Below are 17919 nucleotides of genomic sequence, written 5' to 3' on the forward strand. Positions count from 1 at the left end.
TGCCCAATATACCTCTCGTCGCTGGGGGTCTGGTGCCGGTGTCCTGCGCAGGCGGGGACACTGGTGCACTATGGGGGCAAGGTGCGGGAGTCGCCGCTGGCTCAGGACACCGGCACTTGCGATATTCACCAGTCCCAGTTCCACCGCTGCACGTTACTGTGTCTTCCGGGTCTCTGCAGTGCCTGTTAAGGCAGAGGGCGTGCACTAAACACGTCATCACGCCCTCTGACCTGAACGTCACAGCCAGAGGACGCTGAAGACAGAGCCCGGCGGTGGAACAGGGACAGGTGAATATTGCATGGCTCACCCTCCCCCGTCATACTCACCCCTCCTGGCGTGGTCCAGGCTTCTCCGATGGTCTCTGGTGCTGGCAGCTTGTTCCTGTGTTCAGCGGTCACATGGTACTACTCATTAAAGTAATAAATATGCTCGCCATGCCTATGGCAGTGGAGTCACATCCATATTCATTACTTTAATGAGCGGTACCACATGACCACTGAACACAGGAAGAGCTGCGGGCGCCGGAGACCATCGGAGAAGCAGGGACGTGCAGAGACCGCGCTGGGAGCAGGTGAGTATGATGTGACATTAGCCACTCCTGCTGTTCCCCCTTCCCTGCCGACTCCTTGGGACAATGACTCGAGTATAAGCCGAGAGGGGCACTTTTGGCCTAAAAAAAATGGGCTGAAAATCTCGGCTTATACTCGAGTATATAAATTACCATATATACTCGAGTATAAGCCGACGCGAGTATAAGCCGAGACACCTAATTTTGACACAAAAAAACCTGGGAAAACTTAATGACTCGAGTATAAGCCTAGGGTGGGAAAAGATGCAGCTACTGGTCAATTTCAAAAATAAAAATAGATACCAATAAAAGTAAAATTAATTGAGACATCAGTAGGTTGTGTTTTTGAATATCCATATTGAATCAGGAGCCCCATATAATGCTCCATAAAGTGTATGATGGGCCCCATAAGATGCTTCATCCAAAAATATGCCCCATATAATGATGCACAAAGGTTGATTATGGCCCCATAACAGGGCCGGCTCCAGGTTTTTGAGGGCCCCGGGCGAAAGAGTCTCAGTGGGCCCCCCCCCCCCTTTAACACATACCACGATTCATGATGCACAGATACAGCAGAGAAATATAGCACAGCCAAGTAGCGTATAACACAGCGCACATAGTATATAACACAGCCCACGTAGTATATAGCAGCCACGTAGTATATTGCCCAGCCACGTAGTATATTGCCCAGCCACGTAGTATATAGCACAGCCACGTAGTATATAGCACAGCCACGTAGTATATTGCCCAGCCACGTAGTATATTGCCCAGCCACGTAGTATATAGCAGACACAAAATATATTGGCCAGCCACGTAGTATATAGCACAGCCAGGTAGTATATTGCCCAGACACATAGTATATTGCCCAGACACATAGTATAAAGCAGACACGTAGTATATAGCACAGACACGTAGTATATTGCACAGCGACGTAGTATATTGCCCAGCCACGCAGTATATTGAGAGCCACGTAGTATATAGCACAGAGACGTAGTATATAACACTGCCTATGCAGTATATAACACAGGCCATGTAGTATATTGCCCAGCCACGTAATATATACCACAGCCACGTAGTATATAGCACAGTCCACATAGTATATAGCAATGTGGGCACCATATCCCTGTTAAAAAAAAAATTAAATAAAAAATAGTTATATACTCACCCTCCGTCGGCCCCCGGATCCAGCCCAGGCGTTTACCGATGCTCCTCGCTACGCTCCTGTCCCAAGAGTGCATTGCGGTCCCACGAGATGATGACATAGCGGTCTCGCGAGACCGCAATGCATGGACCGGTCACCGGAGCGTTGCGAGGAGCGGGAAAGGCCTGGGCTGGATCTGGGGGGCCGAAGAAGGGTGAGTATATAATGATTTTTTATTTTTTTTTTATTATTTTTAACATTACGTCTTTTTACTATTGATGCTATTGATAGGCAGCATCAATAGTAAAAAGTTGTTTACACAGGGTTAATAGCAGCGTTAACAGAGTGTGTTACACCGCGGCATAAAGCGGTCCGTTAACGCTGGCATTAACCCTGTGTGAGCGGTGACTGGAGGGGAATATGGAGGGGGCACTGACGGCAGGGGAGTATGGAGCGGCCATTTCGCCACCGGACTGTGCCCGTCGCTGATTGGTCGCGGCAAAACGGCCACGACCAATCAGCGACTTGGGATTTCCGTGACAGACAGATGGAAGTGACCCTTAGACAATTATATAGTAGATATATATATGTGTGTGTGGACATGTAATGTTACATAACATCTCTAGAAGGTGAGCCTGTTCAGAAGCTATAAATCCTGATGAGCCCCCTCCAGAGAACAGACAAGGATAAGGCTTCTGTGCCCCATCTGCCCCCTGGCAGGACACCACAGCTCCATTCTGAAGACTGAGGTTTGGAGAAGTAAATGCAGGGAATCCTGAGAGGGGGCTGCTGTGTCCTGTCAGGGGGCAGGTTGGGCTCAGCAGTCTTAGGCTACTTTCACACTGGCGTTTTCTGCAATACGCCGCAATGCGTCGTTTTGCTGAGAAAACGCATCCTGCGAAAGTGCTTGCAGGATGCGTTTTTTTTTGCATTGACTTACATTAGCGACGCATTGCCACACGTCGCAACCGTCGTGCGACAGTTGCGCCGTGTTGTGGCGGACCGTCGGGACCAAAAAACGTTACATGTAATGTTTTTTGCTCCCGACGGTCCACTTTTTCCGACCGCGCATGCGCGGCCGGAACTCCGCCCCCACCTCCACGCACTTCCCCGCACCTCACAATGGGGCAGCAGATGCGCTGGAAAAATGCATCCGCTGCCCCCGTTGTGCGGCGGAGACAACGCTAGCGTCGGGGACCTCGGCCCGACGCACTGCGACGGACCGAGCCCGACGCTAGTGTGAAAGAAGCCTTAGGCTACTTTCACACTGGCGTTAACTGCATTACGTCGCAATGCATCGTTTTGCCGAAAAAACGCATCCTGCAAAAGTGCTTGCAGGATGCGTTTTTTCTGCATTGACTAACATTAGCGACGCATTTGCGACGCAATGACACACGTCGCAACTGTCGTGCGACGGTTGCGCCGTGCTGTGGCGGACCGTCGGGAGCAAAAAACGTTACATGTAGCGTTTTTTGCTCCCGACGGTCCGCTTTTTCCGACCGCGCATGCGCGGCCGGAACTCCGCCCCCACCTCACCGCACCTCACAATGGGGCAGTGGATGCGCTGGAAAAATGCATCCGCTGCCCCCGTTGTGCAGCGGAGACAACGCTAGCGTCGGGAACCTCGGCCCGACGCACCGCGATGGGCCGAGCCCGACGCTAGTGTGAAAGTAGCCTTATGCTTCTCTGCAGGAGGTGAAGGGGGAAGGGGCACTCAGCTCTGCTCTTTTGATGATACAGACAGGGGTCAGAGTGACTCAAGACATAGCAGCTGCTGTGCTGACTGACGCTGTCAATGAGCACAGTAGCGGACTCAGTGAGGATGGTCGGCTGCAGGGACTGGACTAGAGCTTGTCAGGACACCATCCATACACTTAAACACAGGCTCAGACAACACTCACCGGGGGATGGGGGGGGACTTCTCTGCTCCGTGACTCACTCCTAACTGTGACAGGAGAATACTGTAGTAAGGCGCTCAGCCGGGATTAGATGCCGGAAAGTCCCGCCCTCCTGTTGCTCAGCACTGGCTTCCTCTCCCAGCTGTCTGTTACAATGACTCCTGCTGCTCCCTCCACTCACACAGCGCTCTAGTTTATGAAAATTCTGACCGCGCGCCCCTTACACCAGTGTGTGCGCTGTATCTCAGACAGCGTGAGTGGGCCCCCCCGTCTCGCCAGGGCCCCGGCACTTGCCCGGGTGCTGACGCCGGCCCTGTCCCAGACAGCGTGAGTGGGCCCCCCCCCCCGTCTCGCCAGGGCCCCGGCACTTGCCCGGGTGCTCACATCGGCCCTGCCCCATAAGATGCTCCATAGAAAATGTGCCCCATATAATGCTGCACAAAGGTTCATTATGGCCCCATAAGATGCTCCATAGAAACATTTGCCCCATATGCTGCTGCGATAAAAAAAAAATGACATACTCACCTCTTGTCCTGAGCAGGCGGGGACACCGACACTTGCAATATTCACCTGTCCCAGTTCCACCGCCGGGCGCCGACACGTCTTCCGTCTCTCTACGCACACTAAACACGTCATCGTGCCCTCTGACCTGAAAGTCACAGCCAGGACACGGAAGATGGAGCGGTGCGCTGTGGTGGAACGGGGACAGGAGAATATCGGAATGCTCACCCTCCCCCGTTATACTCACCTGCTCCCGGCGCGGTCCCTGGCAGCTTCTCACTGACAGATGGTCTCCGGCGCGTGCTGGCAGCTGCTTCCTTGAAAAAAACTTGCATCGTGCAATGGTTTCTTTCATGTGTTGGATGAGAGTCACTCATGTAGGTGTAGGTGCAAGAAAATCGTATTCCATGCAGAGACACCATCTAGCATTTGATTTTTTTACGGCTACATTGCAAGTCTTTATCATTGGAAACGGTAAATGATCATTTTTAATAACTGCTGATATATAAAAGAGGACATCATACAGATGACAAGTGAGAAAAACTTGTCCATGAAAGGTGGACAATTTTTTAGATGATCATACGTACCCAGCCTGAGAGGTCCAAGCATGAATGGATGGGCAATATAGTGCTGACCTCGCAGACTGCAGACACACAGGTTCTACTACACGTTTACTAGACCTGGCGTCAGGTACGGACTGGGGCTGAAATTCAGCCCTGGCATTTGAAATCACACAGGCCCATGCGGTCCCCACCCCCAAGCACCAGATGGGATATATTAGTAAGATTACCCTGGAAGGAGGAAAGGAAGATCTACTACAAGACCAATATTTCTAATGTTCCCTATGGCCTGCTGGCACTTTGCGCGTTGTCACACCTCTTAACAGTATGGGTATCTTGAGAACACCAATTCTGTTAACAACATAGCAGACAATGCGGCCCACAACCAGACAGGCCCTTCTGGCATTTGCCAGAATTGCCCGATGGCCAGTCCGGCCCTGCCTGGCGTCATCTCAATACACCCAGGCTGCCCTGCCCTGTGCACTCCATACCGCGGCTCCAGGTCCTGCTTCCTAGACTCACTGTGCAGGACACACTGCTAGTGATCATAGCACACTCTTTAGTGAAAGCGGCAGCATCACCTTTACCTGCAGAGAGACTGTCTCCTCAAGGCTCAAGGACCTGTGATGATGTCACGATCATGTGATCAGTTACATGCAAGGCTGGTAGGGAGACGCTCGGCAACAGCCGAGTGCCCCGTCCCCTTCAGCCCCCGTCCCCATCAGCCCCCGTCCCGATAAGACCCCAGCCTTTACAAGCAGAAATTGCACTGATAATATCAGTTCTGCAAAAATCACTGCACTTTCCAAGTTTGACAGTGTAGAAGGACCTTAGGTGACATCATAGTCATGTGACCATCATGTGACCAAGGGTGTGTTTTTTTGTTTTTTTTTGTTTTGTTTTTTTTACCGTGCAGGAATCTGAAAGAACTGGATAGGAGACAGGACTATTCTGAAGTTGGTGTAACGAGTTCTTTTTTCCGGATTTTCACAGGCTTAATACCAAACACTGAAGTTGGTTTGTTATTTGCCTTTTTTTTCCTGTTTGTTTGCAGGTTTGATAACAAACATAAATAATAACATACAATGCAGTGAGGTGCCTTCATGTGAATATACCTAAAATCAGCTACAAAAATATAAAACTGGCACAAATAATCTGCCCAGTCATTTAACCCTTTCACTAACGCCTTTCAGTGCCCACTTTGGCTACTTTCACACTAGCGTTAACTGCAAACCGTCACAAATCGTCTTTTTGCCGAAAAAACGGATGCGTCAAAAAAAGTGAAAAACGTATGCAACGCATACGGCTACTTTCACACTAGCGTTAACTGCATTACGTCGCAAATCCGTTTTTTTGCCGAAAAAACGGATGCGTCAAAAAAGTGAAAAACGGTGACAAACGTATGCCACGCATCCAGCATTTCGACGGATCCGTCGCAAATCCGCTAAACGTTTCCGTCGAAAATACTGGATGCGTTGCATACGTTTTACCATCCGTTGTATCCGTTTTTCCGACGGATCCGTTTTTAGAATGGGAGGCTCCCAAATTTGATTGGCTACTGGAAAATTTGAAAAACTATATAGTTACTGTTTTTACAGCCCATCTTTGAGGGTTTTAGTTTTGTGGCAGCGATGGAAGGTGTTCTTGTGAGGATTGCTAGTTTGGTTACCGACGTTATCTTTGAGACGAATCGCCTGGATATCATAGTGCGGGAGAAGGAGGCGGCAGCGGAAAGGCGTAGGATGCTTCTGCAGCAACGGAGACGACTGTGGATTCATCCGATTAATCAACTACGGATGAGCCGGGGTGTCCAGTCCACTCTGTACCTGGAGTTGCGGCACAATCCACACAAATTCTACAATTACGTACGGATGAGGATGGAACATTTTGATTTTTTGCTTGCAAAAATGGAGGATGTCATCCGAAGACAGGACACAAGGATGAGGCTTGCCATCACACCGGCGGAGCGGCTGATGGTGACCCTGCGGTAAGCCTCTTTTTTTTTCTTTCATTGGTCATTTTGAATGTTATATTACATGCTGCAGACAATACTGCGCTGGCATACTGCGCACTATTTTCTGCAGCATGTAATTTTGGTTTTCTTGGCGGACATTCCACTGCTTTATTTAAATGTCATTGCTGATATTGAATGTTAGATAACAGACTGCAGAAAATACTGCGCTGAAATATTGCGTTGCATTTTCTGCAGTTTTTTTTTTAAGTTTTTTGGGTTTGATGACATGCAACTGCTTTTTTTTCTTTCATTGGTCATTTTTAATGTTATATTACATGCTGCAGACAATACTGCGCTGGCATACTGCGCACTATTTTCTGCAGCATGTAATTTTGGTTTTCTTGGCGGACATTCCGCTGCTTTTTTTACACCGGTTTCATGCTGGTTTTATTGTGTGTCCCATCCTTAAAAAAAATTAACAGTGCCATATTGAAACTTGTTGGTCTGTGCAATTTTTGCTAACATTTTTTTTTTTTTTTAAGTTTCCTAGCTACGGGTGAATCTATGACTTCGCTCCATTATCAATTCAGGCTGGGCATTTCCACTATCTCTGGAATAGTGAAGGACACATGTCGGGCTATTTGGACCACTTTGCAACCAGAGTATATCCCCCAACCATCCATGGAAATCTGGTTGCGAAGTGCTGAAGAGTTTCAGCAAATTTGCAATTTCCCTAATTGTGTGGGTGCAGTTGACGGGAAACATATAAGGATTGTGAAATCGGCAGGAACAGGATCGGAGTATTATAATTCTAAGAAGTACTTCTCCATCGTCCTTATGGCTATTGCAGATGCCAACTGCAGGTTCCTTGCCGTGGACATCGGAGCTTATGGACGGTCCAACGATGCGCAAGTTCTTAAAAACTCTCCAATGGGTCGTTGCCTTTATGGAGAGACCTACGATTTCCCGCCAGCCAGACCACTCCCAGGAACAAATGACCCAGCCCTGGAATATGTTTTTGTAGGTGATGAAGCCTTTCAACTGTCGCCGCACCTACTGAAACCGTACAGTAGCCGGAACTTAAACCATACCAAGCGGGTCTTTAATTGCCGGCTTACTAGAGCACGAAGAGTAGTGGAGTGTTCCTTTGGCATATTGACAGCGAAGTGGCGAGTTCTGCTGACGGCTATCAAACTGAAAACAACAACTATAGATGAGGTAGTTAAAGCCTGTGTGGTGCTCCACAACTTTGTCCTTTCAAAGGAGCCCGTTTCCTTGGATGATGAAGAGTTGGAGACCACCTTGTGGGACTACCGCAGCAGCTCGGTTCGCTCTACAGGTTCTGTTACAAGGATGAGGGACCAGTTTGCCGATTATTTTGTGTCACCTGTCGGGCGGATCCCATGGCAAGACATGATTGTGTAACCTGTTTTCCATGTGTTTGTTTATGTAAAAAATGTGTTTCTTCAGAAAAAAAAAACAAAAAAAAAAACAAAAAAAAAAACCAAAAGCGTGGTTTTCTTGCTAGTAAAACCAATATGTTATACCTTTAACACGTGTTTGTTTTTATTTTACCTTTTTTATTTAGTTGCCATATTACCTTAATAAATCCACACACACACAAAGAGTAGAATTTTAATCAGAATTTTATTTTAACTTTTTTTTTTTAAACATTTTTCCCAAAAAATTAGATATTTTTTATTTTCAATTTTTTTTTTTTGAAAACTTTGCAAATTTTTTTTAAATAACATTTACATAAACATTTACAAAACTATATTACAAGTCTTCAAAGTGTGGGGTGGAGATACGAGGGGAGGAGGGGCAGGAAGGTTGGACCTCGTCGATAGGTGGGGAAACCCTACTGAGGCTGACCAGAGGGGGGTGGTGTTGGGGTAGGGGGAAGAGAAAAGCTGGGTAAAGAAAACATTGGGGAAGGAATTTGGTCTGGGGGCCGGGATGGTTGTGGGGACTGGGTTGGGTATTGGGACTGGGTTGGGTAATGGGGTTGGGTTGGGTAATGGGGCTGGTGTGGGGATTGGGGCTGGTGTGAGTATTGGTGCTGGGTTTGGTAATGGGGGGTATTGTGTGGAAATGGGGCCTGGGGTTGTGCATGGTGTGGAAATGGGGCCTGGGGTGGAATTGTAGTGGAGGTGTGGGGAGGTGTGTGGGTAGATTGGGGGTCATTAACGGCCTGCAGTAGAGCATTATGGCAGGTGTTCATTACCCGCATCTGTTGCTCAAAAGAAAGCTTCTCCATGCTCCTGAGCATGGATTGAAAAAAAATATTGGCCGGATCGGGACTTACAGCTGAATGCAGCCTATCCAAGCGACTGCTGGTTTCCTGGCTTGTTTCACTGATGCGGGATTGCACCATGTTGAAACCAGCAGTCACTTGCTCTCCCAAAATTTTGAAAGAGCCTTGGAAGGATGCATTCAGGTGTAAGAATTCAGGAGCATAGCTCCTTTCCTGACCCCTCTGTCGCTGACGCCATGAACCTAATGGTGGTCTCGAGGTGGCAGGATCAGAGGGGTGGGGTAAAGGGAATGCTAACTGTTCAGCATCAGATGCGAGCAATGAAGGCTGCAATAATGCTCCACTGCTTGGGGCGGATGAAGTGGAGGGGACAGAGGGGTCAGAGGAGGGGACAGAGGGGTCAGAGGAGGGGACAGTGGTGTGGGGCCTACTGACGTGGCCCTCAGTGGCGGACTCAGGAGGGATCGCTCCAGAGGGCGCAGAGGAAGATGCAGGCGCCCGGTGGCTGGAGAAGGTGCTGTGAAAGAAAAAACAAAATAAATTAATACATTGATATGAAAAAGCCCTGACTGAAAGCAAACTAAGTAGATAGGTTAACATGGTTATTAGTGGACTATAGAATACTTACACTCTGCTCAGCATTGTTCGCCTCAGGAAGGAGAGGGCCGGGCAGTGTTTGTATTTGCTCCTCTTCCTTCCTGCAGAGCCACTCGGGGCCTGCATCTCCGCGTTGAATTCCCTCTTAGGCCGGCGTCACACTCAGCGTAAGACAATACGGTCCGTATTTTACGGCCGTAATACGGCCGTAATATGGAGAAATGTTCCCAAAATAGTGATCCGTAGTCAGGGTGTGTCAGCGTATTTTGCGCATGGCATTCTCCGTATGTAATCCGTATGGCATCCGTACTGCGAGATTTTCGCGCAGGCTTGCAAAACCGACATCTAATAGATTTATGTGCTCAAATGTTCGGGAAAACATATATATGTCATTGAGACACATATATATATATTCTGTATTTAGATTTCATTCAGCGCGATATCTGTGAACAGTCGGTAATTCAATTGCCGGCTTTTCATTTCTCCTGCACAAACCCGACAGGATATGAGACATGGTTTTCATACAGTAAACCATCTCATATCCCCTTTTTTTTTTGCATATTCCACACTACTGATGTTAGTAGTGTGTATGTGCAAAATTTCAGCGCTGTAGCTGCTGAAATAAAGGGTTAAATGGCGGAAAAAATTGGCGTGGGCTCCCGCGCAATTTTCTCCGCCAGAGTGGTAAAGCCAGTGACTGAGGGCAGATATTAATAGCCAGGAGAGGGTCCATGGTTATTGGCCCCCCCGTGGCTAAAAACATCTGCCCCCAGCCACCCCAGAAAAGGCACATCTGGAAGATGCGCCTATTCTGGCACTTGGCCACTCTCTTCCCACTCCCTGTAGCGGTGGGATATGGGGTAATGAAGGGTTAATGCCACCTTGCTATTGGAAGGTGACATTAAACCAGATTAATAATGGAGAGGCGTCAATTATGACACCTATCCATTATTAATCCAATTGTTGGAAAGGGTTAAAAAACACACACATGATTTAAAAGTAGTTTAATGAAATAAACACAGCGGTTGTTGTAATAATTTATTGTTCTCTCAATCCATCAGGAACACCCTCGCTTGGAAAAATAATAAACGCACAAGATACATACCTTCTGGTGAACCGTCTCGTCCCACGAAGTAATCCATCTGAAGGGGTTAACTAATATTACAGGCACGAGCTGCGATAAACCACTCGCTGGTGCCTGTAATCCCCCGGGTGCTGAAAGGAAAGCAGGATCTGTACTTACATTGAGTCGCGGTGAGGCGCCCTCTGGTGGATGTTCTCATGAACTGCAGCCTGGGAACTTTTTCCCACGCTCCAGGTCATATGAGGACATCCACCAGGGGGCGCATCACCGCGACTGAAGGAAATGTAGGTCAATGACCTACATTTCATTCATTCGCCGGGGATTACAGGCACGGAGCACAGCTGCATTTAGCAGGGCTCCTGCCTGTAATATTAGTTAACCCCTTCAGGTCATGGATTACTTCGTGGGACGAGACGGTTCACCAGAAGGTATGTATCTTGTGCGTTTATTATTTTTCCAAGCGAGGGTGTTCCTGATGGATTGAGAGAACAATAAATTATTACAACAACCGCTGTGTTTATTTCATTAAACTACTTTTAAATCATGTGTGTGTGTGTGTTTTTTAACCCTTTCCAACAATTGGATTAATAATGGATAGGTGTCATAATTGACGCCTCTCCATTATTAATCTGGCTTAATGTCACCTTCCAATAGCAAGGTGGCATTAACCCTTCATTACCCCATATCCCACCGCTACAGGGAGTGGGAAGAGAGTGGCCAAGTGCCAGAATAGGCGCATCTTCCAGATGTGCCTTTTCTGGGGTGGCTGGGGGCAGATGTTTTTAGCCACGGGGGGGGGGCAATAACCATGGACCCTCTCTAGGTTATTAATATCTGCCCTCAGTCACTGGCTTTACCATTCTGGCGGAGAAAATTGCGCGGGAGCCCACGCCAATTTTTTCCGCCATTTAACCCTTTATTTCAGCAGCTACAGCGCTGAAATTTTGCACATACACACTACTAACATTAGTAGTGTGGAATATGCAAAAAAAAAGGGGGATATGAGATGGTTTACTATATGTAAACCATGTCTCATATCCTGTCGGGTTTGTGCAGGAGAAATGAAAAGCCGGCAATTGAATTACCGACTTTTCGCTAACAGCGCTGCGTATTTCTCGCAAGTCACACTGCAGGTCCGTGTGGAATCCGTATTTTTCTCGCCCCCATAGACTTTCATTGGCGAATTTTTTGCGCAATAAGCTGACAAACGCAGCATGCTGCGATTTTGTACGGCCGTAGAAAGCCGTATAATACTGAACCGTAATATACGGCTGATAGGAGCAGCCCCATTGAGAATAATTGTGCCGTTTATTTTGCGAGTTTTACGGACGTAATTTCTGCGCTCTTACGTCCGTAAAACTCGCCAGTGTGACGCCGGCCTTAAAGCGATCCCTCAGTGACCGCCGCCGCTTCCTAACCTTTCCAACTGTGAAGACAAGAATGAAAAGAAAAAAAAATTGGTAAATGCAATACATTACATTCAGCTCAAAACATCACTGGAAAGTGAATACTTACCTAGTTTGCTCAGCTGCTGAGGATGAAGGCTCTCCCACCTTGGAAAGAGGTTGTGACACACTTCGTCCCAGAGCCGACGGGTGACACCGGTATCGGCATGCCTGCGGTCAGCCATGTTCCACAGCGGCTCCCGCTCGCGAACCTCCTCGATGAGATCATCTATGTCGATGTCATCATCGTCATCTACTGCGGGAGCACGCTGTGAAACCTGTGCCAAAAAAAAAAGAAGAAAAAAAACAAACAAATTAGTACACTGAAACACTAAAGTACCAATAGAATCCCCCTCCCCCCCAAAAAAAAAAACTCACTGATGGCCGACCGCGCCGCCGACTCTGGGAGTGTCTGGGAGAACCTTCAGCGGCAGCAGCAGGAGCAGCAGCAGCCTGAAATAAAGGAAACAAATTCTCAGTAATGTAGGCATATATTTTCTGTGTTTAGTTATGTATGAAAATCTGTTTTGTGTATGGTGCAGTGTGATGTGCGAAGCAACTGTTTCACCACTACTTACACTTGGTTCCTCCTCCACTTGCATCTCTCCACCCGTCTCACCCCCTTCTGACAGCTCCTCATCTGATTCAGCTTCCTGTTTAAACATAATTTATGCATGTACTGATCAACAAAAATGTAAATTAAAAAACCAAAAAAAAAAACCAAAAACCATTTTTTGTGTTAACTTACCGATGCACGCTGTTGCTGTGGAGGAGGGCTGTCAGAAGAGGACATTGTTGCGGTCGCAAGGCTGGCGGCTGTGGTCCTGGTGTTTCTGTAAGTTAAAAGACACTTGCAATCTGCTCTACACATTGAAGCAGCAGATTTGGGGTCTTCAAAACTTACTTTTAAAGATGTGTGGCTGTGGTCCTGGTGGGCTGCTCACTGGATGTGGTCCCTGGTGTATCTGTAATAAGTATAATGTATTTATAGTTAGACCACCCCCCGAAGTAGGCAATGTTTAAAGATAAACACCCTGCTAAAATGATGTGAGAAATGTTCATTAAAGGTGAACACCAAAACCCAAAAAAAGAGGCACGTTATACCATTAATTTCCATGTCCCTAAAAAAAAAATTTTGAAATGTAAACCCACCATGCAAAAATATATTTGCCACATTTTATTTGAAAAAAATCACCTCCCCCCAAAAAAAAAAAAAAATTTACAGTATAACCTTTATTAAAAAATAAGCCCTCAACCAACTCTGTATTGCATGTGTAACCATTGGTACATACACCAGTCTTAAATTTACCTTTATGAAATGATACTACGGACATTTTTTTTAACAAACATTTTATTATTTTCTTTTTTTTTCACTTTTTTTTTAAAAATCACAATAAGGAGCTGACATGCTCTTTATTTTAAATACAAGTACATCAACTGCAAATGGTTTTAACAGTAAAATAAAATCAACACTTTTAAATAGAAAAAAAACACCACACACACATTCAAACCACAAGCTGCAGACTGCTAGACTTTTTTAAAAAATACATCAGATTTAAAAAAAAAAAAAAAAAAAAAACTCACACATTTAAACCACATGCTGCACAGACCACTATACAGTCAATACATCAGAAAAAGGCAATTAACCAATTAAAGCATGGACAAATGCACATGCAATCAACAAGACGCACACAAACATGCATGGTATGTGTCCACATTCCGGATCGCATCAGGATTTGGTCATGATTTTCCATCAGTATTTGTAAGCCAAAACCAGGAGTGTAAGGGTGTGTTTCCACGGTACGTAAACGCTGCTTGTTTGACGCTGCAGCGTCAAACAAGCAGCGTCCAGATGTTCCAGCATAGTGGAGGGGATTTTATGAAATCCCGTCTCCACTATGCGTGGAAACCCGCACGCGGAGGCCCTGCGACTCCGGACATGCTGCGCGTCTTTTCAGAACGCAGCATGTCCGTACACCTTGCGGGGACGCAGCGTCCCCGCAAGGCATATCACAGGGCCCTATGGCGAGGGGTGCGATGATCCCGGATGTGTACTGTACACATCCGGCATCATCGCGTCCCAGAAAGGGGGCGGGGCTTAGCGCAGAGCGGCTTCGCCGCTGCGGCGATCCCGCCACGTAGCCGGAACGTGGAGCCATACCCTAACAAGAGGGAAAGTATAATAGGAAAACAGGCACACTTTTGCTTTTATCACCCACTCCTGATTTTGGCGTACAAATACTGATGGAAAATCCTGACCAAATCCTGATGCAATCCTGGACATTGACACATACCCTCCCACATGAACAGGCATAAGATTGGCAAAGGCATAATAAGGTGCAGGCACATGATACAAAAGCACACAGCCGTACAAAAATACACACATACACATGCACGCACATAGCTTTATGCAAATACACATATGTACAACAAAGGCAGAAAGGTGAACCCAATCAGAAGACGCATACACACACACACACACACACACACACACACACACACACATACAAAAAGCTGACAATCCTTTGGCTGGAGCTGCAGGTCTTCACAGTGGCTGGCATCATGGTGGATCTGGACTCTAGCATTGCACCGGCTGGTGCATGACGATGGCAGGCCTCAGGTTCTCTTCAGGTTTTAAGCTCTTGCTGTAGTCAGTACCTCATACACACACAAATGCACAGGCACACAGATGCACACAAAAATTGCAATACTCACACTGGCTCTATGGTGGCTGGAGTCTTGTGGCTGGCTGGGGTCCTGTTGCTGGCTGGGGTCCTGCGGCTGGCTGGGGTTCTGTGGCTGGCTGGGGTCCTGCGGCCAGTCTTCTCCTCTCTGGGTCTTGCAGGCATATGTGGGGTTGAAGGCCCAGGCCAGGTTTATATAGATTTGGGGGTGTCTGGCCAATTGGCAACAAAATTCTGCTTCTGAGCATGCTCAGTGTAAAAAAAAACGCATTGCAGCGCTGTATTGCGTCGTACGACGTGTCCCGACGCATCCGTCGCTCATAGGCTTCCATTGCAGCCAACGACGTATGCCGCAGGATGCGTCGCGACACGTTTTTTAGGCGGAGACAAAAAACGTTACAATCAACGTTTTTTTGAGACGACGTGTCGCCAAATTTCGACGCATACGTCGTAAAACGTACACGACGTATGTCAATCCGTCTCAATACGTCGCCAATACAAGTCTATGGGGAAAAAACGCATCCAGCAAAAACTTTTGCTGGATGCGTTTTTTCGAAAAAAAGACGTTTTGAGACGTAATGCAGTTAACGCTAGTGTGAAAGTAGCCTACAGCATTTCGAGGGATCAGTCGCAAATCCGCTAAACGTTTCCGTCGAAATACTGGATGCGTTGCATCCGTTGCATCCGTTTTTACCATCCGTTGCATCCGTTTTTACGACGGATCCGTTTTTAAAATGGGAGGCTCCCAAATTTGATTGGCTACTGGAAAATATGGAAAACTATATAGTGACTGTTTTTACAGCCTATCTTTGAGGGTTTTAGTTTTGTGGCAGAGATGGAAGGTGTACTTGGTAGGATTGCGAGTTTGGTTACTGACGTTATATTTGAGACGAATCGCCTGGATATCATAGTGCGGGAGAAGGAGGCGGCAGCGGAAAGACGTAGGATGCTTCTGCAGGAACGGAGACGACTCTGGATACATCCGATTAATGAACTACGGATGACCCGGGGTGTCCAGTCCACTCTCTACCTGGAGTTGCGGCACAATCCACACAAATTCTACAATTACGTACGGATGAGGATGGAACATTTTGACAATTTGCTTGAAAAACTAGGGGATGTCATCCGAAGGCAGGACACAAGGATGAGGCTTGCCATCACACCGGCGGAGCGGCTGATGGTGACCCTGCGGTAAGCCTCTTTTTTTTATGTCATTGCTCATATTTAATGTTATATTACATGCTGCAGACAATACTGCGCTGACATATTGCGCACTATTTTCTGCAGCATGTAATTTTTGTATTGTTTGAGGCCATTCCACTGCTTTTTTTTAATGTCATTGCCCATATTGAGGCCGGGGTCACACTAGCGAGTTTTACGGACGTAAGAGCGCAGAAAATACGTCCGGAAAACTCGCCAAACAAACGGCACAATTATTCTCAATGGGGCTGCTCCTATCAGCCGTATATTACGGTCCAGTATTATACGGCTTTCTACGGCCGTACAAAATCGCAGCATGCTGCGTTTGTCAGCGTATTGCACAAATAATACGCCAATGAAAGTCTTTGGGGGCGAGAAAAATACGGATTCCACACGGACCAGCAGTGTGACTTGCGAGAAATACGCAGCGGTGTTAGTGAAAAGCCGGTAATTCAATTGCCGGCTTTTAATTTCTCCTGCCTAAACCCGTCATGATATGAGACATGGTTTACATACAGTAAACCATCTCATATCCCCTTTTTTTTTGCATATTCCACACTACTAATGTTAGTAGTGTGTATGTGCAAAATGTGGGCGCTGTAGCTGCGAAAATAAAGGGTTAAGATGCGCCTATTCTGGCACTGTTCCCACTCCCTGTAGCGGTGGGATATGGGGTAATGAAGGGTTAATGCCACCTTGCTATTGTAAGGTGGCATTAAGCCAGATTAATAATGGAGAGGCATCAATTATGTCACCTATCCATTATTAATCCAATTGTCTGAAAGGGTTAAAAAACACACACACACACACACACACACACACACACACACACACACACACACACACACACACACATTATTAAAATTGATTTTAATGAAATAAACACACAGGTTGTTTTAGTATTTTATTGTTCTCTCAATCCATCATAACACCCTCGCTTGGCAAAATAATAAACCCACAAGATACATACCTTCCGATGACCTGTCACGTCCAACGAGGTAATCCATCTGAAGGGGTTAATTATTTTACAGCCATGAGCTGTGCTAATGCACTCGCTCGTGTCTGTAATCCCCGGGTAATGAAAGGAAATCTGAGTGATCTGTACTTACATTGAGTTGTGGTGATGCGCCCTCTGGTGGATGTTCTCATGAACTGCAGCCTTGGAAAAGTTCCCACACTCGAGTTCATATGAGTTCATCCACCAGAGGGCGCATCACCGCAACTCAATGTAAGTACAGATCACTCAGATTTCCTTCATTCCCCGGGGATTACAACCACGAGCGAGTGCATTAGCACAGCTCATGGCTGTAAAATAATTAACCCCTTCAGATGGATTACCTTGTGGGACGTGACGGTTCATCTGAGGGTATGTATATTGTGGGTTTATTATTTTGCCAAGCGAGGGTTTGCAAATGGATTGAGAGAGCAATAAAATATTAAAACAACCTGTGTGTTTATTTCATTAAAATACTTTTTAATCATGTGTGTGTGTTTTATTAACCATTTCGTACTTTGGATTAATAATGGATAGGTGTCATAATTGACGCCTCTCCATTATTAATCTGGCTTAATGCCACCTTACAATAGCAAGGTGGCATTAACCCTTCATTACCCCATATCCCACCGCTACAGGGAGTGGGAACAGAGTGGCCAAGTGCCAGAATAGGCGCATCTTCCAGATGTGCCTTTTCTGGGGTGGCTGGGGGCAGATGTTTTTAGCCACGGGGGGGCCAATAACCATGGACCCTCTCCTGGCTATTAATATCTGCCCTCAGTCACTGGCTTTACCATTCTGGCGGAGAAAATTGCGCGTGAGCCCACGCCAATTTTTTCCGCCATTTAACCCTTTATTTTCGCAGCTACACCGCCCACATTTTGCACATACACACTACTGACATTAGTAGTGTGGAATATGCCAAAAAAAAGGGGATATGAGATGGTTTACTGTATGTAAACCATGTCTCATATCCTGTCGGGTTTGTAAAGGAGAAATGAAAAGCTGGCAATTGAACTACCGGCTTTTCACAGATATC

The 17919-nt window shown here is 46.7% G+C and overlaps 1 protein-coding gene across 2 annotated transcripts in view; it reads right to left on the reverse strand.

Annotated features, from left to right (window-relative positions):
• Positions 1-5537, reverse strand: part of ISOC2 (isochorismatase domain containing 2) — a 333454-nt gene extending 327917 nt beyond the window's left edge. Inside the window, exon 1 of one of the 2 annotated variants that reach the window (XM_077250671.1) lies at positions 5256-5537. The gene's annotated coding sequence lies outside the window, so the exon portion shown is untranslated. Of the gene's footprint in view, positions 1-4695; positions 4798-5255 lie in introns of those variants that run through there. The other variant, XM_077250673.1, reaches the window with a different exon arrangement.
• Positions 5538-17919: the final 12382 nt, after the last annotated feature.

Source organism: Ranitomeya variabilis, chromosome 4 (genome assembly GCF_051348905.1).
Source record: "Ranitomeya variabilis isolate aRanVar5 chromosome 4, aRanVar5.hap1, whole genome shotgun sequence".
In the NCBI taxonomy this organism is placed as follows: domain Eukaryota; kingdom Metazoa; phylum Chordata; class Amphibia; order Anura; family Dendrobatidae; genus Ranitomeya; species Ranitomeya variabilis.